This window comes from Protopterus annectens, chromosome 1.part1, assembly GCF_019279795.1.
Source record: "Protopterus annectens isolate FY-2018-M chromosome 1.part1, PAN1.0, whole genome shotgun sequence".
NCBI classification, from domain to species: domain Eukaryota; kingdom Metazoa; phylum Chordata; order Ceratodontiformes; family Protopteridae; genus Protopterus; species Protopterus annectens.
Window position 1 is genome coordinate 1,476,446,673 of NC_056726.1, and position 27,974 is coordinate 1,476,474,646.

The window sequence follows — 27,974 nt, forward strand, 5'->3', positions numbered from 1 at the left end:
CAGTGGACTTGTGGAATCTACAAAATGGTGATGTAGCTGCATCAGTAGTAAACAAAACATGAGGCTCACACTAGTACCACTGTTCAATTTACCCCAGGATTGGGAGGGTGGCCTAATGGTTAAGGTGTTTGCCTTACAAACACAAGGTGCAGGGTTTGAATCTCACAAGGGATAATTGGCTAGGCTTAAAATGGCTCACAAGGGCAGTTAGCCTAGTACTAACCTATGAACCATGCCCAAGGAAACCTGTATGGACACATGCTGAGTCACTGAATTACTGTTCAGTAAACTGCAATATACTGAAATGAATGCATCAGATCAGCAATTAGCTGGTTTTGTAAACTTCAAAATATCAGCTAACTGTATCAAATGTTTTTTACAGGGGGCATCCCCCCTGCAGCTCACACTCCACCTTTAAATATAATCATTCCAAGGGTGCACAGCATTAGAAAAGGGAAGATAGAAAGTTCAACTCCCCTCAAAGCTGTGCAAATCAGAGCATTAATATAAAAGTATGGGGTATGGGGGACTGCATGTGGCTAGCCTCTACAGAAAACAATTGTTTATAATTAACATATAGAATGACACTGTTGCTGTAAAATGCTGATTCAGTTTGTTTTGATATAGTGTAAATCTTCTCTATGTCTTTTTCATCCACTGTGTTTGCCAACCTTCATTGCACTAGCAGTTCAATCCCTGGAACACCCAGGATGCTAATTAAGAGTGGTGTAGTGCAGTGCACAGACAATCATTATGGCAGACTTGAAATATGGCAGCTTTTTTCCCACTTGGCTGACTGCTGTAAACTCCCTTCTGCCTTCTAAAGGTGGCTTCTGTGCAACACATCACCTCAACTTCTGCATGCTCTGCTTCCTACCTCTCCAGGTAGCTAGTAATCCAGCAGGCTGGGTGGCTCTCTCCCCTTGGATGGGATGGCAAGCATTGGTCAATTACTCCCACCCTCCCTATGTTCTTCAGTGCATCGGTCACTAACTGATCCCAGGTTATATGGGTCACGCAGGTTTTCTCCTCTGTGTTCCATGAAGCCAATACAATGTAGATTAATTCACCAAAAAGTGGTTTAACATAAGCATACCTGAATGTTACTGATATAGCTCTACAATTCCAAAAATTGAATTTGCATAAACATTCATTATGGTAGCTTTGATGGTCAGTTTAAGGCAATGAGGTGAAATTCTTCAAATCATACCTTGACATTTTTCTGATGAAAGCATCACTTTTTCAGTAGAACATTACAGAGACAAATATGATTTTTTTTCTCACTGATGCAGTGTTCTCTGAGTTTTTCATTTACTATGTGCTGAACACAGTGTTGGATTAAGTGTACCTAGGCCCCTGGACTGTTTTCAATTCAAGGACCTCCACTAGTTATATTTTAGAACCATGTACAAATGCACATGTTCTTTGAGATTTACTAGCATCTTTTAAATATATACTTGCCTGCATGACTGTTTTCAATTATATTTATTGCTTGATAAAGCAGACTTGTTTGGGATACACCAATTTAATAGTCAATGGATCAGATAAATAGCTCCCAGCAAGGTTCAGACTAGATGTAATTATGATTACAACAGTGTAATGCTTCTTAAGAATTATAATTTGACTGGTTGTCATATAGAGGATTATGATTGGATCACTGATAGTAATAGAGGATTATGATTGGATCACTGATAGTAATGAGCATATTAATGAGTTCCAGACATATTCACTCGAGAGGTGAATCTTGGCACCCATGTCAATAACACATAACTTTTCATTCCGATCTGAGATCTGACCATAATGCTTTGTAGTGCATAGAAATGTTACTTCCCTATAACTACTAGTTAGTGTAAAATTAAATTAAAAAAAATACATGATGTGATGTACTGGCTTTGAAAGCTGGTAAAGCAGTAGGGAAGTTGTTGACATTGTCATGTATTCCCTATGTAAGGGAAGCAGTTTAAACTAAAGTACTTATTCATACATTCATAGATTGTTACTATGCTAATGATCCTGGGGCCTTTCTAAACCTAGCAAAGTTTCCCAAAAGGATAATGATGCCCTCTATCTGAATAGGACATGGACAGACAGGCATTTATCAGCTACCTCTTTCAATAAGGGACATGGATGCCAGACCTGGTGTAAATTTGTTATTCCCCATCCACTGGTCCAGGTTGCATTTAAACTGAGTAATAGATGAACTCAGCTTCACATGGATGGGAAGCTTGTTCCAAAGGAGAAGCATTCTCCGGGACACATATCTGTCTCTCCAGCATGTTCTGTGAAAGTCACAGACAAAATCCAGGTCCCTAGACCTTGTATTTCTGGTACTCTTTGACTTACGAATATGTAGGAGATTCATAAGTGTGGGGTTGTGGATGCCTTGTAAGCCAGACATAGATCACCCCTCAGCAATCTATATGAAACTGACTAGAGACAAAGGGCTTTAAGGCACTCTGCATAAGGCAGGTTTGTTACACCTCGTATTTTTTTGTAAAGAACCTTTGAGGTTGCTCTAGTTGCTGCATAAACCTGGTCAGGTACATACCAAAGGGAACATTGTACTCTATGATTGATCTGATAAGGGCAAAGTACAGTGGGATAATGACCTCTTTGGACCTAGATGCCATGCCCTTATTTATAAGTTGTGCAACATAAAAGGATTTCTTCACCACTGTGGTCAAGTGGTGGTTGAAGGTAAGGCTACTGTCTATGTGTGTACCCAGATCCCTGACCACTGGGCCACCTCTTAGGGGCATATTAGCAACATGGTAATTAGCCAGAATGGTTGCCTTCCCAAAGGATATAATTATGCATTTCTTAGCATTGAGTTTAAGACAATGCCTTTGGCACTATTTGTTAGTCAGAGATGGACCTTCTTGAAGAATGCTGGTATCTGCACCAGGGGAGTCAATGATAACCCCCAGCTTACAGTCAACTACAAACTTAGTCAGCCATAAACCTTCTGCATTTGCTTCCATTTCAGAGAAAGATGCCAAAAGAAGTGGGCCCAGTACAAGCCCTGGGACACTGTCCTAGTGATTGGCCTCTTTGTGGAGGTGGCCTCACCTATTTTGACCTCCTGGGTCCTATCTGTGAGCCAGTTTGTTATCCTGTGGGTGATAAAAGGGTTTATACTTAAATTTGTGAGCTTGTCTGTAATGCCTGAGTGGGGTATTGTATCAAAAGCCTTGGCCAGGTCGAGTTAAGCTGTGTGTACAATCTTACCTTCATCCACTGCTTTGCTGATCCACTCAAAAAAGTTCACCAATTTAATAGGCATGACCTTCCTTTTAACAAAGCTGAACTGTGATGGGTCCAGCATTTGCATGTTACCTATGTCCTCATTTATCATGTCCATGATGATTCTTTCCATGGCCTTGCATGTGAGGCTGGCAAGACTTATGGGCCTGTAGTTACCCAGATCAGTGGTTGGACCTCCATTGTGCTGGAGAATAACTGTAATGATATTCCATTCCTTGGGCACAAAACTTGACTGTAGGGTCCAGTTGAAAAGTAATTCAAGTGGACCAGAGAGCTCATGTTTCATGCTATTTATTAAATAACCCAGAATGTTATAAGGGCCCATCAATGCAGTATTTTTGGCCTTGGAAAGTGCATTAATGACCTGCTCCCTAGTAATGGTTGGGAGGATTGTAGAATGCAGTATTTCCTTTGGACTATCGAGGGGGGAGTGGGGAAACAAACTTGAGCTGAACCTGTAAGCTAAAAGGTTGGCAATGGCCTCTGGTATCATGCTTTTTTTTTACTTTCTCCAAATCTTTTGGGTTTCCAATACCATAACGAAAACGGTCCTATTCCTAAGTCAAAGTATGATTAAGGTTCATGAAATTAGTATTGCTTCAATCTTTGATGTCAGCCAGACGTGCTCTTCGCAGCACCCACAATGTGCCCAGGAATGACTCCTTCTGTAATTTGTTCAGTTACATGTATCGGTAACATATCTAAATACAATTGTAGATTCCTTTTTATAAGACCCATTGCTCTTACTACTATTGGAACTGTCTGGGTATCTTTCTTCCCCATTGCTCTCATTTCTGCCTCCAAATCCTGATATTTTATGACTTTGTGTCTCTCTGTACGTAAGACACTGTAGTCACTGGGTGTGATGATTTCAATGATCAATGCTACTTTTTTCTTCTTTTTATGGACCACTTTATCTGGTTTTCTCACATCTATCTGTTGAACTGTTGGTAATGGGTGATCTCATGTGATGTAGACTTCATCATTTTCTATGATGCTTGTGGCTCATGTTTCCACTATTTAGAAGTTACTTAAATATTATAATGTTTGCACAATCCCCAGTGCAACAGTCTTGCCACATTATTATGCCTTTCGGTAATACAGTCCTTCTGCCATTAGTATGTTACAACCACCAACAAGGTTGGCAACTGTTTCCAATTCTGTTTTACAAGACCTACAAAATCAACGTGTATGTAGTCCAGTATCTTGGGACGCCAATATTAAGCTTTCATCTTTTGGTTTGAATTCGCCTCTCTTTAGCCATTCCTGCATTAGATCTTGCTCAACATGAGGTTATTCCAGGAGTTTTCTATACTTGCAACTACATTTATGCTTTTTCCACATTTCTTGCCTTCTCATCTGATCCTTCACCTTATATTCTTTCTTTTGTTTTTTGGCACATTCAGTTGCTGCCTGATTGTCATCTACTTCTGGTTTGATTTCCATTCCCGCTTGATGCCGATATGCTTCTGCTAGACTAAAAAGGGAACTCATCTTAGATTTATTCTCCTCCTGTTTCAAAACGTTCACTACATTTGGGTCTTGTGAGGTCAGCAGATATGTATGCAGTCCCACAACTGCAGATCTATACACGTAATCAATTTCAAGGAGGTCCATACCTCCTTCAGAATGGGGAATATATAATCTTGGTATGCACTGATTTGTATAAATCATATGATGAGCATGAAGCTTAGTTGTTTTTCTGTCTAATCCATCCAACACATTTTGGGGCCAGTCAACCTCTCCAAAACTATAAGTTAGGACAGGAAGAGCAAACTGGTTTATAGCTTGAACTTTGTTCCTAGATGTCATTGCTGTTTTTAGTATTAATTTAAGTCTTCTAAAATATTCCTTAATAAGTTTTATTCACATTTCTTCACATTTTATTGTTGATCCTTCATCGTTTCCCAAATATTTATACACTCCTTCTTACTCAAGTTCTTTTGTGTCACATTCTTGTCTCAATGTGATGGTTTCTTGGTTCTGCAGCTTTCCTGCTTTAAAGGTTGCTTTAGCACACTTATCAAGACCAAATGACATTCTTATATCACATGAAAAGGTTTTGACTACTTGCAGTTGTGCTTTCAGTTCCTCATCTGATGAGTTATACAGTTTTAAATCATTGAGAAAGAGAAGATGAGAAGTCTTTACACTTTTTTCTTTCTGGAATCCAACTTATACCCATGACCTAATCTGTTAAGTAGACAGGTTAATGGGTTAAGGGCAAGGCAAAACAGCAGTGACAGAGAGTCACCCTGGAATATCCCCCTTTGGAGTTTTATCCCTGGAATAATAATTTGTCCTTTATCATGCTTAACTGCAAAATAGATTGGCACTGTTTCATGGTCGCTGTGATGTAGTTTATCAGTGTAGGGTGTATCTTATACATTTTAAGCAGTCTTTTATCCAAGAAGGTGGGATACTGTCAAATGCTTTTTTGTAGTCTATCCATGACATACTTAGATTCTTCCCCTTTTTACAGTTCTCCACTATGACTTTATTTAACAGCAAACAATCCTTTGTTCCATATGACTTTCTTTTATTCCCTTTTGTTCTTTTACCATAATTGAGTTTTCTTCTAAATGACTATAAACTTTGTCAGCATCAATTCCTGTGTGTAGTTTATATGTCATCGGAAGGCAAGTTATTGGTCTATAGTTTTTAGGGTAGCTTGCAGGTTCACTAAGTAGGAGCTTTGTTTTTCCTGTTGTTAGTCAGGCTGGTGTCTGTTCAGGGTGTGCACACAAATAGTTCTTACTAACAGCTAAATCTTTATGTAAAGATGTTAATACTTTTAGCCAGAAGTTAGGTACTGCATCTGGGCATGGAGTTTTCCAATTAGAGGCTTTTCTTAACTTTGTTTCAATCTCTCTGGCTGTTACTTCATTCCATTTTATATCCTGTACCTTTAAACTTCTTATTCTTCCTTTTACTTCTTTTAGCCATTCAGCAGGTTTGTTCTGTTCCACAGGATCTTCATAAGTATTTCTCCAAAATGTATCTATTTTTTTCTTTTTTTGGTGGTCTTTCAATTCCTTTAATTTTGTTTCCCAATTCTCTAACACTTTTTTGGGTCATCAATAAATTGCTCATTTTGTACTTTTCCGTTATATTTATTTGTGTATCTTCTGAGTTTTTCTGCCTGTGCTGATATTTTTAGTTTATTATTTGTGATAGTGCATGATAAATACTGATGCATTATAATACTGTGCATTGCTTTTATTATGTCTAACTTTCTGAGTATTTTTGTGGATCTGTTCCCTCTTCGATACTCTTCTAACAGTGACACTTCTTGTCTTAATTGCTTTATAGTTTTCTCTATTCGATACTTCCATGATGGCATTCGATTTCTCCTCGTCCTTCCCCTTACTACCATGTGTTCTTGTGGTAGGACTTTATCTGTTATTAATTTGGCTGCACAGTAGTGTATCCTATTTACTTCTGCTATATTGCATGATTGTCTATGGACAGTCCTAATTACTGTGTTCATGTTTTATCAAACGTCTAACTTTTTGGGTTTTATTGACCTTCTGCAGTCTTATTTCTTTCATTGATTTTGATATATCTCTCCATCTCTATTAAATCAAGCAACTCTTCTCTTAGATCATTTTCTTTTAAACTGAGGGCACATTCTTTGTTCCCCATTTCCCGTAGGCATTCTATAGAAAGTTCCAGAGCTTCTTCCTATGCAACGCTCTCTTCAGTTTCACTATGTGTCATACGTTGCTCTTTCATATGGGAACTCACTGGCCTATCACTCCACGACATTGACTGTGTCAGAGTTGCCACAGTTTCCTGTTCTTTTCCTTGCTGTGTTGCTCCAACTGAACCTTTGTACTGGTTTCCTGTGGGAGGCTCCAAAGTATCTTCATATGTCAACTGATTAGACGTTTCCTCCTCCACTGATTTCTCCTCAGTTTAAGTGTCCATTGCTCTATCCTGTTGTGTGGTTATCTGAATTAAATCTTCTACACTAAATCCTTCATTTTGCAGGCAATCCATAACTTCAATTTCTATTTCCTTAACTTCTCCATTACTAATCCTCTTTTCTACTTTTCCTGTTTGTTTTCTTTTTTGTTTGTATTGTAGCATTTTCTATATCTGGATGTCTTTGCCTGTATTTCTCCTCAAATATCTTTGGTGCTGCTCTTTTTGCATTGACTAGTCTTGCTTTCTCTTTTGCATAAATATTGCAACATATTAAATCTCTTTTCCTTTCCCATGTCTATATTTCTTCTTCAGACGTCTCCTGCTCCTCTTGTTTTTCCTTACTCTGAGGACTAGTTGTTCCATCATGCTGTGATATGACTTGTGTTAGACTTTCTACACTGAATCCTTCACTTTGCAGATATTCCATAACTTCAGCTTCTATTTTTTAACTTCTACTTGACTAATCTTCTGTTCTACATTCCGTCTTTGTGATCTTATATTTTATTGTGAAACTTTTTATATCTGGATGCTTTTGCCTATATTTCTCTTTGAATATCTTTGGGGCTGCCTTTTTTGTGTTGATTAATTGGGCTTTCTCCTTTGCATAAATGTTGCACCATATCAGATCTCTCTTTCTTTCCCATATCCATATTTGTTTTTAATACTCTTCAAATGTCTCTAAAGTTTGTTCTTTAAATTGTCACACTTCCTCGGTTGCTTCTTTTTCCAAACTGCACCAGGTTTCTTGGTCTATGTAGCGTTTTTCATGGATCTGTTGTATTAATGAACACAAATTTTTATTTGAAGCTTCTGACAGATTTTCTTGTGGAAGTATTTATCTTTCTTCTAATTTCTGCCTTAATTTTTTTGTATATATTTTGTCTGGAAATTCTAGGCTTTTTGCATAATAGTAACAATACATCATTTTTTTCTTATCCTCAGTCGTCCATTCTATTGTCTGTATGGCTCTTTTTCTTCAGTTTTTGTGATTTTTGTGGACTGCTACTTCCTTCTACAATGGGGGGAGGGGGGCATCCTCTCCCTGGCCCTGGCCTAGCACCACTGTAGGAATATTTCCATATCTTGAGGATTCTACACTGTCATTTTTTTCCAGTCCTGGTACCAGTGTGCCTACCAGGATAGAGTTCTTTTTCATCCTGGGACTTGTGCACCAGTCTATCTTCTTTATTTTTTAACCTACTTCTGTCCGTGATATACGCTTTATAAAATGCAGTCTATATATCATTGTCGTCTTGGTGAGATTTTGTAAAAAAACAGGGTCCACCTTGTGAAGGCTGCCAGCCTAGCCAGATAGGATTTTATACATAATTCTATCATTTGTAAATATGAATGTTGAACTACAGACTTGTTTTCTTAAATGAAATAATATGCTGTGAAATGTGAACTTAAAACAATGCAACAACATTGCCCTCTGCTGTAAAGAAAGCTAAGACAAGCATTTCTTGTTTGCCCTTTGAAGTTCAAATTATTTCATGACTGTCTTTGATGTTTACAATTCGGCTCCGGATGGGCTAGATGAAGGCAGCCTGCCTATTGTTTTAACTTAAGGAATAATTACTAGAGTTTACGTATGGAATGTCTTTTATGGCTGTAGTTTCCTGCAGGTGCAAGATAACAATTATGTAGTATCTGTTAGCCTGGGAACACCAGGAAAGTGTAAAAAAATGATATAATGGGAATCAGGACTGAAGACAGCAATTTAAACAGAGAGAGTCAGAAGGCATTAAGCATTTTTGTTTTGATCATCCAACTCACAGCACTTCCTGATGTCTAGATGTAAGTTATCTTAGATTTGTGATTTCTTTTAGAAATAGCTAGGAATTAGAACAATTAGATTAAGTGTTTTTCTGTGATGTCAGAACTGTACTACTGATTTATTTTAAGTATTTCTGTGTGATCTCTGAACTCTTGACTAGCTCTGTGTAGTAGAAAGTATTGTCTTGTGGTTTTAATGATTTATTATTAAGTATTTAAAAATCTTTTAACTGTGGCTGGTTTGTGTAGAGATAATTTAAACTCTTAGGAGTACTTGCATGCCTTTGGTAAAACTGTACATAGCCACTCTAATAGCTTTAGCCCTGGGTTATACTACCAATTGGATAATAATATTGGACAGTAATAACTGGACACCCTTTTAAGGGCCTTTGAGTAGCTGATAATTATTAGTGGGTGGTGGCAGCTGGTACTACCGTATAGTCTGGGAAAAAGGGGCACAGCTGGAGAACTTGTGCCAGCCTTCCTCAGGAGTGTCTGTGTGGTTGTATAAACTTATCTCAAAGTGTGTGTCTGTCAGCTACTTGGGCAGGGACATGAAGCTCTGGTTGGACAGAGAGGGTGCTAGGGGTTTTAGCTTGCCCACTAGGCTGAGATCTGGGCCCTATAGCTGTGCCAGTGGGGAGTCTTATTGGGGACCTGGAGAGCAAGGGAGTGACCAGCCCCAGACAGACTGTGATCTCTGTGTGCTCTTAAGGGAAATTGCAGTTTACTGTGTGTATTTGTTATCCTTTCCTCATATATGAGATGCCCTCTCTGGTGTTAGTGGTGAGGACTGAGGCTCCTTGATTGCTGGGCCAGGGCACAGGCGTCACACACCTCATGAGGGTACTCACCAAGACCTGAGGATGAATTCAGTTTTAGCAATACCTCTCACATTTTGCTGACTTTATCATCTTTCCATTCAGACCCCTGGTTCAGTGTGGGCAATGCCATTAACAATACGTTCTGTGCATTATTGTGTATTGCCCCTGAAGTTATGGACATAGTTGTAGAAAGCTTTGCGGATGTCCTTTGCCTGAGAAGATATTTTTTCTTCAAATTTAGCCTTTGAAGTATTAAGTAACTCTCTTAGCTGCCTGTTTAGATTGATCAGGTAGATTGGTCAGGGGGCTTTTAGCATGCATGGCTTTGTTCCTGCTATGCTTGGCTAAGATTTTTTTTCTTTTGTTGTAAATTAATTGATATTGTGATTCCACCAGGGTGTCTTGTCTTTTGAGTTTGTCTTATTCTTAATACGAATGGGCACAGCTCAGTCTATACAGCTCACTGTATACAGCTACCAATATGGCTGTGCAGAGATTTTGTAAATAGCTCAGCATATGCTATGATGTTTACTGGGTTTAGGGGTGCTTGGAATTTAGCCAATGAATTGTTTAGTAGAGAGAGATTAGCCTTAGAATAGTTGCTAAAGGTTTTTGGTTTTGTTGGATCCCTGGATTTAATTTTTATTTCAAGTAGTACTGCCTTATAGTCAGATCTGATTAGTTAAGACATTACACTAGGTGAGACACATTGACACCGCCCCCCCCCCCGTATTCATGAGTACAAGGTCAAGGATGTTTATACTCCTGGTAGGACAATGGGCCAACTGTTGCAGGATGTTGGTATTAGCAAAGTTTAGGAATCACTGGACTTGTGCATTAGAAGTGGTGTAGGATTCCCAGTCTATAGAGGGAAAGTTGAGATCCCCCATGATATCATATTGGGTTGAATGGTGAGGGACTCTAGTACATTGACATAGGTACTATGGGTTTCCTGGGACATGAAGGGGGTCCTACAGGTTGCAAGGATATGATGCAAGACCCTGTTTATGGTGAGTTGTACATGTATAAGTTCCAGTGGATCATGCAGCATATCATCGTATACCTAGTCTAACAAACATTGTGATATCACCACACCTCTATAATAGCCCCAGCACTGAACTATTAACCTTTAGATACAATTACAGACATGCATCACCAAATCTACTCTGTAAATACTCATTTTTCTTTACGTTAACATAAGTTAAAATAAGTGGGGTCATGCATCCCACTCCAGGCCCTCAAACCCAACAACACACAGCCCCATCACTACATATCACAGTCCCACATAACATCAGTACTCCAACTCACAATAGCTCTAACCTTCTAAGAATAAACATGAATTTGAGAAGCATCCTAAATAAAATTTACATATTTCAGGCAAACCTCACCCTATACTCTCCAGATTTAGTTCTCCTAACTGAAACATTCCTCAAGCTCCACATAAAGGCAAACTCCTAACCCAGGGTATAACATAGACAGACTTGACAGTGCAAAAAAGCATGGTGGTGGCATAACCATTATGTACAAAGATGCACTCAAACTGGAAACACCCATATCTCTTAGATTCAAACTAATCTCCCATCCTCAACTTAACTCCAAAAACAATATAGTAATTATAGCAACTGTATCCCCTAGGTAACAAACCTTCCATAATTTAGAACCTTGTCTGTTGGTCACCTTCCACATTTAATCAGGAAACTATTATAATGGGGGATTTCAATCTGGACCAGTACACCTGCACCTCAGAAAATCCTTCAAGCGTTATTAACCTCTATAGTTTCTCTCAAATAATTACTTCCCCAACCAGAATAGTCAAACATAACAAGCACTCAATCCTAGGCTGGATATTAACAAATAGGCCGGCCCTCTGTATCCACTATGGCTGTCTCCCTGACAGTCTTAGTGATCATCTACCCACATACCTACTGAGACACCAGTTATGCTCTCCAAAAGGCATAATATTTAAACATGTCCACAACAAATTTTTTGGGAGACATAAATCAATTCCTTAAACCTGGTCAGTCCATAACTCCATCACTTGTTACCTCAAATGCCACAGATAGCATTGTTTCCCAATTTAACTCACAATTCATTAACACCGTACCACCCCTCATAAAAAACAACATCAGTACTCCCCTAACAGTTCCTACAAGATCTGTACCTAGCCTCAATTATTTTTCTATTAGACCAATTCAAACTAGCACCATTAAAAAACTTCTCAATAAATTAAAGCCCACATCCCTTGCTACTGATCTACTCTCTAATGAATTTCTCTAATCAGCAGCAGATGCCATCTGTTATCCCATATCTATCCTAATTAGTCAGTCAGTTTCTGAGCAATACATCCCCAAACTCTGGAAAATGTTTTATGTCATCCCCTTGCACAAAGGTGGCTCCTCAACTGATTTCTCTAACTACAGACCAATTGCTATACTCCGTCCACTAGCCAAAAGTCTTGAAAAATGAACACACAAACGTCTTGAATACCTACTAAGTAATAACCTTCTCTCTAATACCAAATATGGTTTCAGATCCAAACACAGTACCACAACCACTCTAATAGGTTTTACCGATACCATCAACCATCTCAGAAACAATGGCCAACTAGTCTCTTCCATTTTCCTAGACATGTCAAAGGTATTCAACACAGTATCCCACCAAAAACTACTCAATGAACTAACATCCTTAAAACTCACCTAACCATCCCTATCTTGGTTTCACAGATACTTATCTGACCACCAACAAGCAGTCAAGTGGCTAAATAGACTCTCTCCCCTACTACACATCACAGTTGGTGTCCCACAAGGCTCAATCCTAGGTCCGCTGCTTTTTACCATACTCCCTAACAAACTCTGCACTGCCACCAACCAAACCACCATCGTACAAAACACTGATGACTCCTCTCTCATATGCGTAGCTCCGTCCCTTCCTGAACTCCTAGAAAAAAATCCTTCCTAAGCATCGAAAGCTCTCTCTCCGACTACCAACTTATACTTAATCCAAACAAAACAAAGATAATGCTCCTCTCTAATATCAAGTCACATGGTCATCTGCCCCACTTTATCATTTACTCTTCTAATAAACCAAAAATGAAACAGACCCACCAAACTTCTTGGGGTGACAATTGATAACTTCCTAAAATTTGATAAACAGCGCAGACCATCAGAAAGGTTCATGTCAAACTTGGCTCACTTTACAAAGCCCAGCCTTACCTTATCAACCCCACCAGTCATGCCATAGCCAGGACACACTTACATTCCACCCTTCTATATGCACCTCCCATTTTAACAAACCTCAAAAAATCTGACTTAAAATAGAGGCCTGTTACAATAAAATAGCCAGATTTGCTGCAAATCATCCTTCCAGATCACACCACTGCTCGGCACTATGCAAACTCAACTGGATTGAACTGCCCATCCTACCATACCTGAACCAATTAACTATTGTCCACTCCATCTTTCACCATCCTGAAAACTGCCCTGCACTCAAAGGCTTACACTAACAACAGAACACTAAGATCCTCTGACAAACTCCTACTAAAAGTCATGAAGAGTAGCAATAGCTTTGGGACTTTGCCGTTCTCTAACCAGATATCCAAAAAATGGAATTCCATCCCGCAACACATACTAAAAACGTCTAATACCTCCAGATTTAAGCTGTTCCTCAGGGGTCATCTTAACAACAATTGGTTATGCCCCTGTACTACCCCTGGTTAAATGCACTTGATTCCCCCCTAGTATTAGTAATCTACTCTTAGCCCACTAAACCCTACTACTATTAGGCTTCTCTTTCCATCTCCCTACAGCCTTTTCTACTTCTCACTTACATTTTCCTCTATTTTCTCCTTTCCTGTTGTGAAGGCTGCCAGCCTAGCTAGATAGAATTTTGTAGATAATTCTATGTCATTTGTAAATATTAATATAATCCACAGGCTTCGTGGGTTTCCTCTGGGTGCTCCGGTTTCCTCCCACATCCCAAAGACATGCTGTAGGTAGATTGGACACACTAAATTGGCCATAGGTGTGAGCGTGTGTGTGTTCCTTTTGTGGAAGGTTGGGCGCCGGGCTAGCAACTCGACACCATAAAACTCCACTGCCTATCATGAGCGGACAGGTGATCTGCTGTGGTGACCCCTAACCGGGAAAAAGCCGAAAGAAGAAGAAGAAGAAGAAGAAGAATTATAATCCACAGGCTTGATTTACAAATGTAAAGAGAACTATATGTTATGATTAAACTATATGTTGTACTGAGCTTCAAAAATTTAACCACAGTGCACTCTGCTGGAAGAAAGCTGATAAGTCAAGCATTGTATGACTGTTTGATCTCAAGTTCCAAGACATGATGTCTGGGCCAAGACATTCTTTCTTATTGTCTTGATTTAAGAGATAATTACTAAGGTTTTACATGTATAATGTGTTTTATTGCTGTGGCTTCCAGGCCAGGTGCAGCTTACTAAGAAATGTAAATGCTGAGTTTTTGTTAGCCTGGGAATTAAAGAAGTGATAAAAATGATGTAATGTGAAATGACTCAGCAGTACTAGGTGTTTATCAATTTAAGACTTTCTCAGAGAGAAAGATTTGAACATTTTGGATTTTGTCTGAACTTGAACACATCAACTCTCCAGCATTTGCTTGTTCTGTAAGTAAGATATTTATTTAGAACAATGATTTCTCTTAGAGATAGATAGATATAGCGAGATTAGTCTAGCTGTTTTCTATATTTATGTCAGACTATTCTACAGTATTATTTAAAAACATTTTTCTGTGATTTCAGAACTCTGTAATGTCATTGTGTTGAAGTAAGTATTGCCTTGTGTTTTTATTATTTATTATTAAATATTTTTAAACCTTTCAATTGTGGCTGTTTTGTGTAGAGATAATTTAAGCTCTAGAGTACTTGCATGTATTTGGTGATACTGTATAAGCCGCTCCAATAGCCCTAGCCCTGGGTTACACTTACTATTTGGATAATAATAACATTGCACAGTAGAATTGGACACCCTTTGGCAAGGGCCTGTATAGTAGCTGATAAGAGTAGTTGGTGACTGTGGATTACTAACTTATAGCCTGGGCAGAAAGGGGCATAGCTGGAGAACCTATGCCAGCCTTCCCCAGGAGTTTCTGTGTGTTTGTATATAACTCAAATCTCAAAGTGTGTGTGTGTGTGCGTGTGTGTGTGTGTGTCAGCTGCTTGGGCAGGGACACGAAGCACTGGTTGGACAAAGAGGGTACTGGAGGTTTTGGCTTCACTACTTGGCTGGGATCTGGACCCTATAGCTGTGCCAGTGGGGAGTCTTATTGGGGATGTAGAGAGAAAGGGAGAAACCAGCCCCAGACTGACTGTGATCTCTGTGTGCTCTTAAGGGAAATTGTACTTTACTGTGTGTGTACTTGTTATCCTTCCCAATGTGCACGCCCCTCACTGGTGTTAAATTGTACTTTACTGTGTGTGTACTTGTTATCCTTCCCAATGTGCATGCCCCTCACTGGTGTTAAATTGTACTTTACTGTGTGTGTACTTGTTATCCTTCCCAATGTGCACGCCCCTCACTGGTGTTAAATTGTACTTTACTGTGTGTGTACTTGTTATCCTTCCCAATGTGCACGCCCCTCACTGGTGTTAAATTGTACTTTACTGTGTATGTACTTGTTATCCTTCCCAATGTGCACGCCCCTCACTGGTGTTAAATTGTACTTTACTGTGTGTGTACTTGTTATTCTTCCCAATGTGCACACCCCTCACTGGTGTTAAATTGCACTTTACTGTGTGTGTACTTGTTATCCTTCCCAATGTGCACGCCCCTCACTGGTGTTAAATTGTACTTTACTGTGTGTGTACTTGTTATCCTTCCCAATGTGTGCACCCCTCACTGGTGTTAAATTGTACTTTACTGTGTGTCTACTTGTTATCCTTCCCAATGTGCACGCCCATCACTGGTGTTAAATTGTACTTTACTGTGTGTGTACTTGTTATCCTTCCCAATGTGCACACCCCTCACTGGTGTTAAATTGTACTTTACTGTGTGTGTACTTGTTATCCTTCCCAATGTGCACACCCCTCACTGGTGTTAAATTGTACTTTACTGTGTGTACTTGTTATCCTTCCCAATGTGCACACCCCTCACTGGTGTTAAATTGTACTTTACTGTGTGTGTACTTGTTATCCTTCACAATGTGCATGCCCCTCACTGGTGTTAAATTGTACTTTACTGTGTGTGTACTTGTTATCCTTCCCAGTGTGCACGCCCCTCACTGGTGTTAAATTGTACTTTACTGTGTGTGTACTTGTTATCCTTCCCAATGTGCACACCCCTCACTGGTGTTAAATTGTACTTTACTGTGTGTGTACTTGTTATCCTTCCCAATGTGCACGCCACTCACTGGTGTTAAATTGTACTTTACTGTGTTTGTACTTGTTATCCTTCCCAATGTGCACGCCCTCACTGGTGTTAAATTGTACTTTACTGTGTGTGTACTTGTTATCCTTCCCAATGTGCACGCCCTCACTGGTGTTAAATTGTACTTTACTGTGTGTGTACTTGTTATCCTTCCCAATGTGCACGCCCCTCACTGGTGTTAAATTGTACTTTACTGTGTGTGTACTTGTTATCCTTCCCAATGTGCACGCCCCTCACTGGTGTTAAATTGTACTTTACTGTGTGTGTACTTGTTATCCTTCCCAATGTGCATGCCCCTCACTGGTGTTAAATTGTACTTTACTGTGTGTGTACTTGTTATCCTTCCCAATGTGCACGCCCCTCACTGGTGTTAAATTGTACTTTACTGTGTGTGTACTTGTTATCCTTCCCAATGTGCACGCCCCTCACTGGTGTTAAATTGTACTTTACTGTGTGTGTACTTGTTATCCTTCCCAATGTAAGCACCCCTCACTGGTGTTAAATTGTACTTTACTGTGTGTGTACTTGTTATCCTTCCCAATGTGCACGTCCCTCACTGGTGTTAAATTGTACTTTACTGTGTGTGTGTACTTGTTATCCTTCCCAATGTGCACGCCCCTCACTGGTGTTAAATTGTACTTTACTGTGTGTGTACTTGTTATCCTTCCCAATGTGCATGCCCCTCACTGGTGTTAAATTGTACTTTACTGTGTGTGTACTTGTTATCCTTCCCAATGTGCACGCCCCTCACTGGTGTTAAATTGTACTTTACTGTGTGTGTACTTGTTATCCTTTCCAATGTGCACACCCCTCACTGGTGTTAAATTGTACTTTACTGTGTGTGTACTTGTTATCCTTCCCAATGTGCATGCCCCTCACTGGTGTTAAATTGTACTTTACTGTGTGTGTACTTGTTATCCTTACCAATGTGCACGCCCCTCACTGATGTTAAATTGTACTTTACTGTGTGTGTACTTGTTATCCTTCCCAATGTGCACGCCCCTCACTGGTGTTAAATTGTACTTTACTGTGTGTGTACTTGTTATCCTTCCCAATGTGCACGCCCCTCACTGGTGTTAAATTGTACTTTACTATGTGTGTACTTGTTATCCTTCCCAATGTGTGCACCCCTCACTGGTGTTAAATTGTACTTTACTGTGTGTGTACTTGTTATCCTTCCCAATGTGTGCACCCCTCACTGGTGTTAAATTGTACTTTACTGTGTGTGTACTTGTTATCCTTCCCAATGTGCACGCCCCTCACTGGTGTTAAATTGTACTTTACTGTGTGTGTACTTGTTATCCTTCCCAATGTGCACGCCCCTCACTGGTGTTAAATTGTACTTTACTGTGTGTGTACTTGTTATCCTTCCCAATGTACATGCCCCTCACTGGTGCTAGTGGTGAGGATTGAGGCTCCTTGATTACTGGGCCAGTGCATGGGGCGTCACACTTATAACACTAGGATTATGTCAAAATGAACTGATGTTGTGATAAGCTATTGGATTATGAACATTATTTTTAACTATTGTATACAATTTCTGCTGTTTATTGTTTAATCTCTGAAGATTCCAACGTAACTTATGTTGCATTTATCCTTCTTTTTCTATCTTGAACATTATATAACACCTGCTGTAAGTTTAGCAGCCAACTATGTATTGTTAACTCTGTATTGTTACTAGATGATCAGCTAGTAGCCATCGATGTATTTGTTAAAAGTCTGTACAATTTTGTACTGGAGCTTTCCTCCCTGGGCTTCCACTGAAAAAGGTCTTCTGGCACAGTCGGACACTCCTGGTAAACAAAGTAAAATAATAAATAATAATAATAACTAATCTCGATGTAAGGTTATTTTTAATATTTAAATTGAGACTCATCCATCTTTAGTTTCCTTTTGTGCAGTAGGGGAAAGGATGGCTTGCAGGGAGTGCAGTTTTTTATTAAGACTTCTAGCACTGAGCAGTACCACCTTCAGATATTCCTTCATAGGTTCAGTTGTCAGTAGGTTTATCAGTTTGGCATTGCCTAAAAAATGCACTATGGGGGTGGAAAAGGTCTTTGCCAATATCCAAAAGCCTAGAGGGGATAATTGCAGATCATCTCTGGCAAAGCAGAGAGGTCTGTCTTTCCTCCCAGGCCATCAAATATTGCAGCCCCCCTGGACTGACACCAGAAGCTAAGTCAATATTTAAAATCAATTATTTTCTGCTGGTAACATGACATCATCCTTGGAGAAGGTAGTATGCTGCTCAGTGCTAGGCCCATACCTGCCTGAGACACATAATCATTGAGCTCAATCATGTCTCGATTCATATAGTCAAGGGAGGTACATCTCAGGTCATTAACACCTACATGGACTATGGTAGAGTCATACTGGTACACACCCTCCTTCAACAATGCTGGAATATTCCTTTCCCCTCTTAAAAGTCAGTGATCACAAAAATACCTGTTGTCACTGTTCACATAGAGGATCTTCTGTCTTAGCTATCCACATATATTAACCAATTAATCATCAACCCAGGTGATGTAAATATTAATTGCCAAGCTATTTCTGCTCCTAAACCTACCAGTGTCATAAATCTACACAACTTCACACAACTCATTGCCTCTCCATCCATATACAGCAAACCACTCCAATAGATCTTCTGTTGTACAGTGAGTCCTTACTTCTGGCCCATGTAAAATTATCTCATCTTGTACCACCTAAATGCTATGAGTAACCACCTAGAAATACTGGACACTTCCAACTGGCATCTACTACCCAGACAGACACAAAAATGTCAAATTCAACACTGCCCCTTGGCTCACAAAAATCTACTAAACAACTTATGAGAGCCTGAGATAAAGCCAGGAAATGTTGGCTCATAATAAAACAGAGACCAGTCTCTGTAGCTTCAGACAGCTCCACACCCACAACAAAAAACAATCAGATCTGATAAAAAAAACTCACTATATCTCAATCCAGGATACATATACTAAGAACCTGCAACAATTTGGTTAATCCAAGTCACTCAGCTCAACCAACCCCTTATAACACCAGCCATACCAAACCTATTTCTAACCACCTCAACTCACACTTCATACATTCTGTCATCTCTGTCATAAACAACCATCCACTTAACCCTCTCTCCATCCCAAAAGAACTAGCATCTAAAGTCCTACTTTTTCACATCAATCCAGTTCCCATCTTCACCATCAACAGCTACTCTATAACCTAAAATCTGCAGCTGCTGATAATCTGTCCACAAAATACATTAGCACGGCTGCTGGCCCTTTAGCATTCCCTGTATCTATCCTCATAAACAGATCCAGCCAAAAAACTATGTCTGCATTACGTGGAAAAAAACACTAATTATTCTCTTATATAAAAAAAGACCCCACTGAATTCTGCCATTCCTACCCTACAGCCATTCTTTCACCATTATCAAAAACCCTTGAAAAGTGCATACAGTCCCAACTTCTGAAACACCTAATATATAATATTAAAAAAACAGTGTAGTGGTGCAGTGGTTAATATTGTCGTCTCACAGCAAGAAGTTCTCCGGTTCGATTCTTGGCTGGGATGCCTTCTGTTTGGAGTCTGCATGTCCGCCATATGTTTGCATGTGTTTCCTGCAGGTACTCTAGTTTCCTCACACATTCCAAAGACATGCATCTGGAGTGTTTCTCCCTGGGTCTCTGCTGAAAATAGACTCTGTTCTAGTTGGGCTTTCCCTATCAGCAAATATTCAAATAAAAAAAAAAAAACAACTTCCTCTCCTCCAACCAGGAAGGGCTTCAGGTCACACTATAGCATACCACAACCCTCCTTAATGTAACCCATCATGTCAATATTCACAGGGACTCTGGCAACTTTGCTTACTCTCTGTTCTTTCACATATTTAAAGCATTTGACACTGTATACCATCAGATGTTTCTCAATAAACTATTATGAATATACATTGATATCCCTTCCTTCTTCTGACCCCATAGCTACCTTTATAGCAGGCTACAGGCAGTAAAATTACAGAAAGAACATTCACAATTCTTGCCCATCTCAGTCAGAGTGCCACAAGGCTCAATCTTGGGGCTCATGCTCTTTACATTTTTATTAATGACCTTTACAGTTCTACTAATGATAACTGCGGTGATGGTGCTGCAGTAGCATTGTCGCCTCACAGTATGACGTTGTCCTGTTCGATTCTCAGCTAGAATGTCTTCTGTGTGGAGACATGCATGAATGGGCGTACCTTCGTTGAAGGTTGTGCGTCAGGGCTGGCAACTCGGCACGTAAAAATCTACTGCCAATCATTAGCGGACTGGAGTTCCGCTGTGGCAACCCCTAACTGGGAAAAGCCGAAAGACACAACAACAGTGCTACTAATGGTACAAATATCATTCATTATACCAATGCTGCTACACTGGTAACCACAACAAAGTCTGTCCAAGAACTTCAGAAAAAGACCCAAAAAAGCATTTTCTTCTATAGAAGCATGGCTCACCTCCTGGTGAATGCTAAGAAAACCAAGTTGTTGCTTTTTAGACCAAAATATGTATCCTACACAAAAATAACTTCTGCATGACCTCATCAAACAACACTCCTACTGAACTTGTGTCCCACACAAAGCCATTTGGTGTCCTTACAGATAATACACCAAGCTACCCAAAAAACCCACAGAAAAATTAGAGTCCTATAACCATACATGATAAGAGAGCACCTCACTGGCCCTCTTCAAGAGAAATCTTGATGAGTGGATGGGAAATAGAAAGTTCACCCCAGGGATCACTCCAGTGGCTGTACTTGATAGAGGTACTGGGAACGAACGTCAGGCGGCATGATGCCAGGGCACTTCTATGGGCTAGGCTTGTAAAGGCTCCAGGGCCATTAGCCTAGTACACACCTATGAACCTATATTGTAGCAAACACTTTTTAACTAGTAATACCAAATAAACTATAGGCTGTGCATATCATCTACCTTCACTGCTATATGTTGGCCTTATTCAAACCAACTTTTAGGAATTTCTATTAACAAAACTTGAAGAATGCTATAACAAATGGCAGGATTCACAACTAACTAATTTGTTAAATCCCACCACTGTCTATCTTTAAAACACTTAGGTTGGTTAGAACTTTCACACTATCTCTCTATCACTCATTTAGCAACTGTTGATAATATAATCGATAAACCTCAAAACTGCACTCCTAACCACAGGAAACATTACACCCCTGCATATTAACCATACATAAACCCACAGCTCTGCTGGTCTGTCCTTGTAGACGTAGTCAAATTATGTCTCCAAAATCAGGAATTCTATTCCCACCACCATCAGACAAAAAAAAAAAAAAAAAAACACAATCTATCCAGATTAAAAACTTGTTATAAAACTCTCTAAAATAGTTGACTCTTATCTTGCACCTCCTCAGGCTAGACTATTCTGGTCCTTACACACCTACATTACCCCATATATCTCAATAAAGTAAATTTGCCATGTAAATTTCCTGCTGTCATCTACCCCTTTGCCCTTACTGGCACTTCTTTTGTTCCTACTTACCCCCCTGTCAAGTTCTTGCCTCCAGTAAAATTTCATCTCATCCTCACTACCTTCTACATCTTCCTTATCTTCACTACAACTTTATTTTTCTCCATATCACCTAACAAATACACACACTGTCACTGTTCACATTGCCTCACCCATTGTCTGCTTTCTACTCATATCTCTCACACCTTATTTCTCCTACACATAAATGTAAAATTATAATTTTACTATTTAAATCTCATTGTACATGATAAATTGTCTTGCATTAATATGTAATGACTATATTTTACTGATTGCAGATTTTTTTCTACTATAGCTGCCTTTCGGTTATTGTATATCCATATTGTAACTTTAAACTTTACATTTGTCCTGCATTGTATAAAATTGCCTGTTTTATTACTGGTGTTTGCTCCTCAGGCCTCTGCCAAAAAGGGGCTACCCCAGTACATTATGACTACCACAGTCAACAAATGCAATAGATAAAGATTTCCAAAAAAATCGTATTTTCTTCAAACAGCAGCTTTAGTTCCCTCTAAAACTCAGATTAAAAAAAGAACGAATAATGATAACCTTCTTGTGGTGACCTAAAAAGTCAAGAACAGCTGACAAAAAGGTCGAGTGGCACTATGCCAGGGTAATCCTATGGCTAGGCTTGTAAAGGCCCCAGGGCCATTAGCCTAATACACACCTATGAACCTATGAACCTATAAAACATGGAACAATGATGGGCTAGGATTTCCTGTTACAGAAAGCTACGTTATACCTTCTAGTTTTAAAACTATTTTATATTGGCTGAACAGTGAATTTGACGTTAAGTGAAAAATTACATTTATAGTTATATAATGCTAATAAATACAAAATAACCAAGATAAATAAAGAGGTAATATTCAACAAGTTTTGGTTATTAATATCAAATTACATTCTCTGTAATATAACCAGTGTACTTGACTTGAAATATCTGCAAATTACATTAAAGACTGTTAAAAATGACATACACAAACACATTCCTAAGAATTCAGAAAGAACCCTAACGCTCATGTTAAGAGCTGAGGTAAAAAGGCCCTGTTACTGCATTACACAACTTGTCAGAGATTTAGAAAGCATGGTTAGGCCTAAAAAGACCCTTGTGGTAGTTAGCCTAGGAAACATCTATGAAAGTATGAACCTATATGGTATTTCCAGATCAGGATTCAGTTACATATTAGCCATAATGAAGAAAGACCTCACAATCGGATAATTTGCATGCCTGTGAATCGCTGTTAACTACGTCTGTACTAATCAGCACTTCCTGCTGAAGTTAACATTGGTGGCCAATGCACCAAGTTAGCACAGACACCCCCATTCACACTCTCATATGCATTCACACAATAAAACACACACGTGTGTGCATCACATACCTCATATCTCTTCCTAGGTTGTGAGAACGTCCCTGATGTCTCCTTTTTTTCTGCTCTCATAAATCATGGATGATTATACTCAGTCATTAATGTTATACATTAGAGCTTCACACAGCTAATCATATGTCTTTGTCATACCATTAATTTTGATTTTGTTTAAATTTCTCCCACTATAAGCATGAGGCATATGTTTATATGTGCCCTGTCCCTCACCTGCATAATTCATGAATTGTTGCAGACATTGCTTAATGCCTGAGATCCTTATTACATGATAAAAAACACCTGTCTGGTACTTTATCAGTTAGTGTAGTGGGTTGATGCTAACATTTTCTGTGCCAAAGGTGCAGGGTTCTAATCCTTTTACCCTTCCTTTGCAATATATTTTTTCTAGTCTTATTTATTATTCACATTAAACCCCTGGGGTCTTGTAGTGGTACAAAGAACTAATACCCATTTTTGAGAGGTAACAGGGTGCAGTGATGGCATCCTTTTTAGTTCATAGGTTCATAGGTTCATACTAGGCTATCTGCCCTAGGGCATTTATAAGCCTAGCCAGAGTGTGTTTGGCTTTCGCCACCCATTTTAAATTAATTTTGCTATGCCTTTTTTTGAGGTTAGTATACTGTGCCTCTGTCTAACAGTGACACAGAAGTGATAGCCGGGGTAAACCTACGATCTCCCATCCACTCATCAAGATTCCTCTTGAAGAGAGTCAATGTGGGACTCTGCCTAACCTGGACTGGGATTTTATTCCTGAGTGAAGGGAGCCTCTGGGTTATGAATCTGTCCCTCCAGCATGTCCTATTTATTTCAGTGCTGAGGTTCAAGTCTCTCGAGCGTAGCTCGAAGGGATTTGGATTTTCTGAGGTGCAGCATGTCCATTAATTCCGGGTTGGACATGGCTTTATACGTCAGGCACAGATCGCCTCTGAGCAGGTGGTATGCCACTGAGTAGAGCTGGAGTTTCTTTAACCGGGCAGCATATGGCATCTGTTTGAGCCCTTTGATCCTCTTGGTGAGGTACTTTTGGGGTCTTTCCAGTTGCTGCAGGTGTCTGGTAAGGTACATCCCAAAAGGGGCATTGTACTCAATTATGGGCCTGATGAGGGATGAGTAAAGAGGCATGATGACCTCCCTGATCTAGATGTGAATCCCTTCATGATTAGGTGGGCTATATAAAATGTTTTTCTAACCACTTTGGCCACGTGGTTGTCAAATGAGAGATTGCTATCAACTTGGGTCCCCAAATCCCTAATGACTTCTTCTGTACTTAATGGATTACCACCTATGTGGTAATTTGTGGGCACTTTGTTTTTGCCAAAGGGGATGACTATACACTTTTTGGCGTTTAGCTTGAGGCCATGGCTCTGGCACCAGTTGTCTGTTTCTATGAGGCCCTTTTGGAGGATGCTTGTGTCGGCTGGAGAGTTGATTATGGCGCCCAGTTTGCAGTCATCTGCGAACTTGGTCAGCCACAGTCCTTCTGTGTTGGCCTGTACCACCGAGAAATATATACCGAACAAGAGAGGTCCCAGGACTGAGCCTTGTGGGATGCCACTTGTAACTGGTTTGGAGTCTGACATGGCTCCAGCAATTCTAACCATGTGGGTTCTGTCCTTGAGCCAGTTTGCAACCCATCTAGTGACATAGGGGTTTATATTTAAGCTGGTGAGCTTATCTATAATGCCTGAGTGGGGTATTGTATCGAAGGCTTTTGCGAGGTCCAGGTAGGCTGTGTGGACCACCTTCCCCTCGTCAATGGCCTTGGTGACTGTTTCAAAGAAATCGACCAGGTTTAAGAGGCAGGATCTGCCCTTAACAAAGCCAAACTGGGTAGGATCCAGTGTCTGTAGGTCCCCAATATCTTTATTTATGAGGTCCATGATGATCCTTTCCATAGCTTTGCAGACCAAGCTAGTCAGGCTTATGGGGCGATAGTTTCCAGGATCCGTTGAGGCACCACCTTTGTGGAGAGGGACCACTGTTGCTGTACGCCACTCTTTGGGTACATATCCTGTAGTAAGGCTAAGATTGAACAGTAGTTTTATGTTTGGGTTTAGCTCTTCTTGGAGTTCATGTAGGACGCAGCCTGGGACACCATCTGGTCCCACTGATGCTGTGTTTCTTGCTTTGGAGAGGGCAGCTCTTACCTGAGCATCTGAGATGTCAGGGGGGCAGCACTCTGTTGGGATAGATATTTGCCCTTTTGGTGGGGAGGGGGGGAAGAAGTTTGCACTGAACCTGTCAGCTAGGATGTTGGAAATGTCTGTGGGCTCGGTGTATTTTTTGTCATTTTGGACTAATTCTAAGCATATCTGGGAATTCCCACCCAGGCTCCTAACATAACTAAAGAAAGCCTTGTGATTATCCTTAGTGCCCTGTGCAATTTTTCTCTCGAAGCTGGCCTTAGACGATTTGATGAGTGCCCATAGTTTTTTTGCTAATACTGATCAGAGATGCCTTCCCTTTTTGGGATTTTGCTCTATCATGTAGTAGCTTCCTCCTTCTATTGTATAGTTTGTTTATGGCTGGGGTCCACCAGACAGGATGTCTGCCTTTGGAGGATTGGGTCTTGGTTTTATTTGGGATTGCATGATCCATGCATTCCTGGAGGTGTTCATAGAATGTGTTTATAAAGGATTCTGCGGTCTGGGCCATATTTTCCACAGGCCCGGGGGCTTTGAAGGATTTCGCCTCAGTTTTGAGGCATGTGAAATTTGCTTTAGAAAAGTTTTTCACTGTGGTTTTCTGGGCAGGGGGTGGGGTTGGGATGTGAATATCCAGTGAGATTAGTTTATGGTCTGATCTTACCAGTGAGGGATACACTTCTGGTCTGGAGCATAGTGTCCCCATGTTGGTGATGATCAAGTCCAGTATGTTTTCCCCTCTTGTGGGAGTGGTAACAAGTTGTTCCATAGCATTTGAGTTTATAAATTCTAGGAACCTTTGGGCTAGGGTGTTGGAGCTAGAGTAATGCTCCCAGTCTATGTTTGGGTAGTTGAAGTCACCCAATATAATGGTGTTTGGAGAGACCTTCATAATTTCCAGTATTCTCAGGAAGGCCGAGTGGGGTTCCTGTGTTTGGGAGGGTGGTCTGTAGCAGGCCATAAACTGGAAGGCAGTTTTACCCACAGTTAGTTGCACATGGATAGTCTCTGATGCTTCGTGCTGTACCACCACGAATATTGATACTCCCCCTCCTTTTGTGGTTCAGTCCAAGTTTTGGAGCCGAAAAGCATGGTATGAGGTATAACCTGTTAGTGTTGGGGTGCTCTCGGGAGCCTTGAACAAGGTTTCTGTTACTGCACAGATATCGATGTTCTCCATGCTAAGGAGAGTTTTGAGTGCGTGCATCTTGAGGTTTAGACTTCTGGCGTTGAGTAGCATTACTCTTAGTTTCTTATCCCTTGTGATACCTATGGAGGTGGGTTTGTCTTTTGAGCCTTGCCTAAAAAAGGCACTATGGGGGTAGCAAGAGCCTTTGCCAATATCCGAAAGCCCAGGGGTGACAGGTGCAAGCCGTCCCTAGCGAAGCATCGTGGCTTGTTGAGCATGTCATCCCAGGTTGACAGGCATTGGATCCCCTTTGAATGACACCAACACTTAAGCCAATTGTTGAAATTGATCATCTTGTCTTCATATTGCGGCATTATTCTTGGTGAGGGTAAGATGCTACTCAAGGTCAGGGTCATACCGGCCTGGGCTACATGCTCAGAGAGCTCCTCTATGTCTCTTTTCATGTAGTCCAGGGAGGTACGTCTCAGGTCATTCACACCAGCATGGACAATGACTGAGTCATATTTGTACTTGCCTTGGAGTGACCTGAGTGCTTGTGTTATGTGGCGGATCCTAGCGCCCGACAGGCAGCTCACCGTGACCTTCTCCTTGTTCAGCCTGGTGAGCGGGACGTTAGTGTGCCTGACGATAGAGTCACCTATTACAAGTGTATCAGGTGTGTTGTTTAGCCTTAAGGGCTGTGACTGTTCGGCACACTGGCTTTGTGAGTTATGTGTTGCACGTGTTTTGTTTTGGGGTAGCGGTTGCTTGGGTGTCTGCTTTGGAGGTCTCTGCTGCTTAGGCAGATTTTTATTTAGAGCCTCGAGTATGTTTTGTGTGTTTATGTGTTTGGTTTGTTGTCGTGGTAGGTCTATGTGAGACTGGAATTGTAGTGAGTGTGGTTTCCTTCTCCTCCTGACTGGTTACGCCAGTACTGAGTTGAGAGAGCTTAGCCTCCAGTTTGGCTATATGGTTGCATCTCTCACATGTGTTGGAATTTGTTGGGAGGAGGAGAGGGTTGTCTGTGTGCATGAGGCAGTTGTAACATTGCCTCAAGATTCCCAGATTCACCAGCTGGACTGGAGAGGAGATTGACAACTAACCTTTGGACATGCTAGAATAGTATTGGGAATTCCTTTATAATTGAAAAAAGGGCCAATGGGGAACAAGGTACTCAAGGGGAGTTTGTGAGGGTGTAGTGCTTTTAATTTTTTAGAACTGACTTATATAATTGCTTTAGTGAGCAAGTGCCAGGTAACTTAAATGCAATGTGTTACAGGTAACTTAAATGCAAAAATGACAAACAGTAACTTTCTTTCAAGTGAAACAAGGAAATAAGTGCAGTAAGCAATGCAGATATAACTAGGGATCCACAGAAGTGCTAAAAGGCCGCGTTTTAGGTGGAATTAGTGTTTCAGGGAAATAAACAAACAACAAGCATACAAACAAAGCTAGATTCAGCAGGCCTGGATCTAGTCTATGCTACAGCAAACAAGGTGTACCAATTTCAGTAAGAAACAGTTAGAATATGCAGGCACTATAAGCCTTTAACCAGAAATTCCCTGCTCAGAAGGGCAGAGTCCAGCCTCTCCT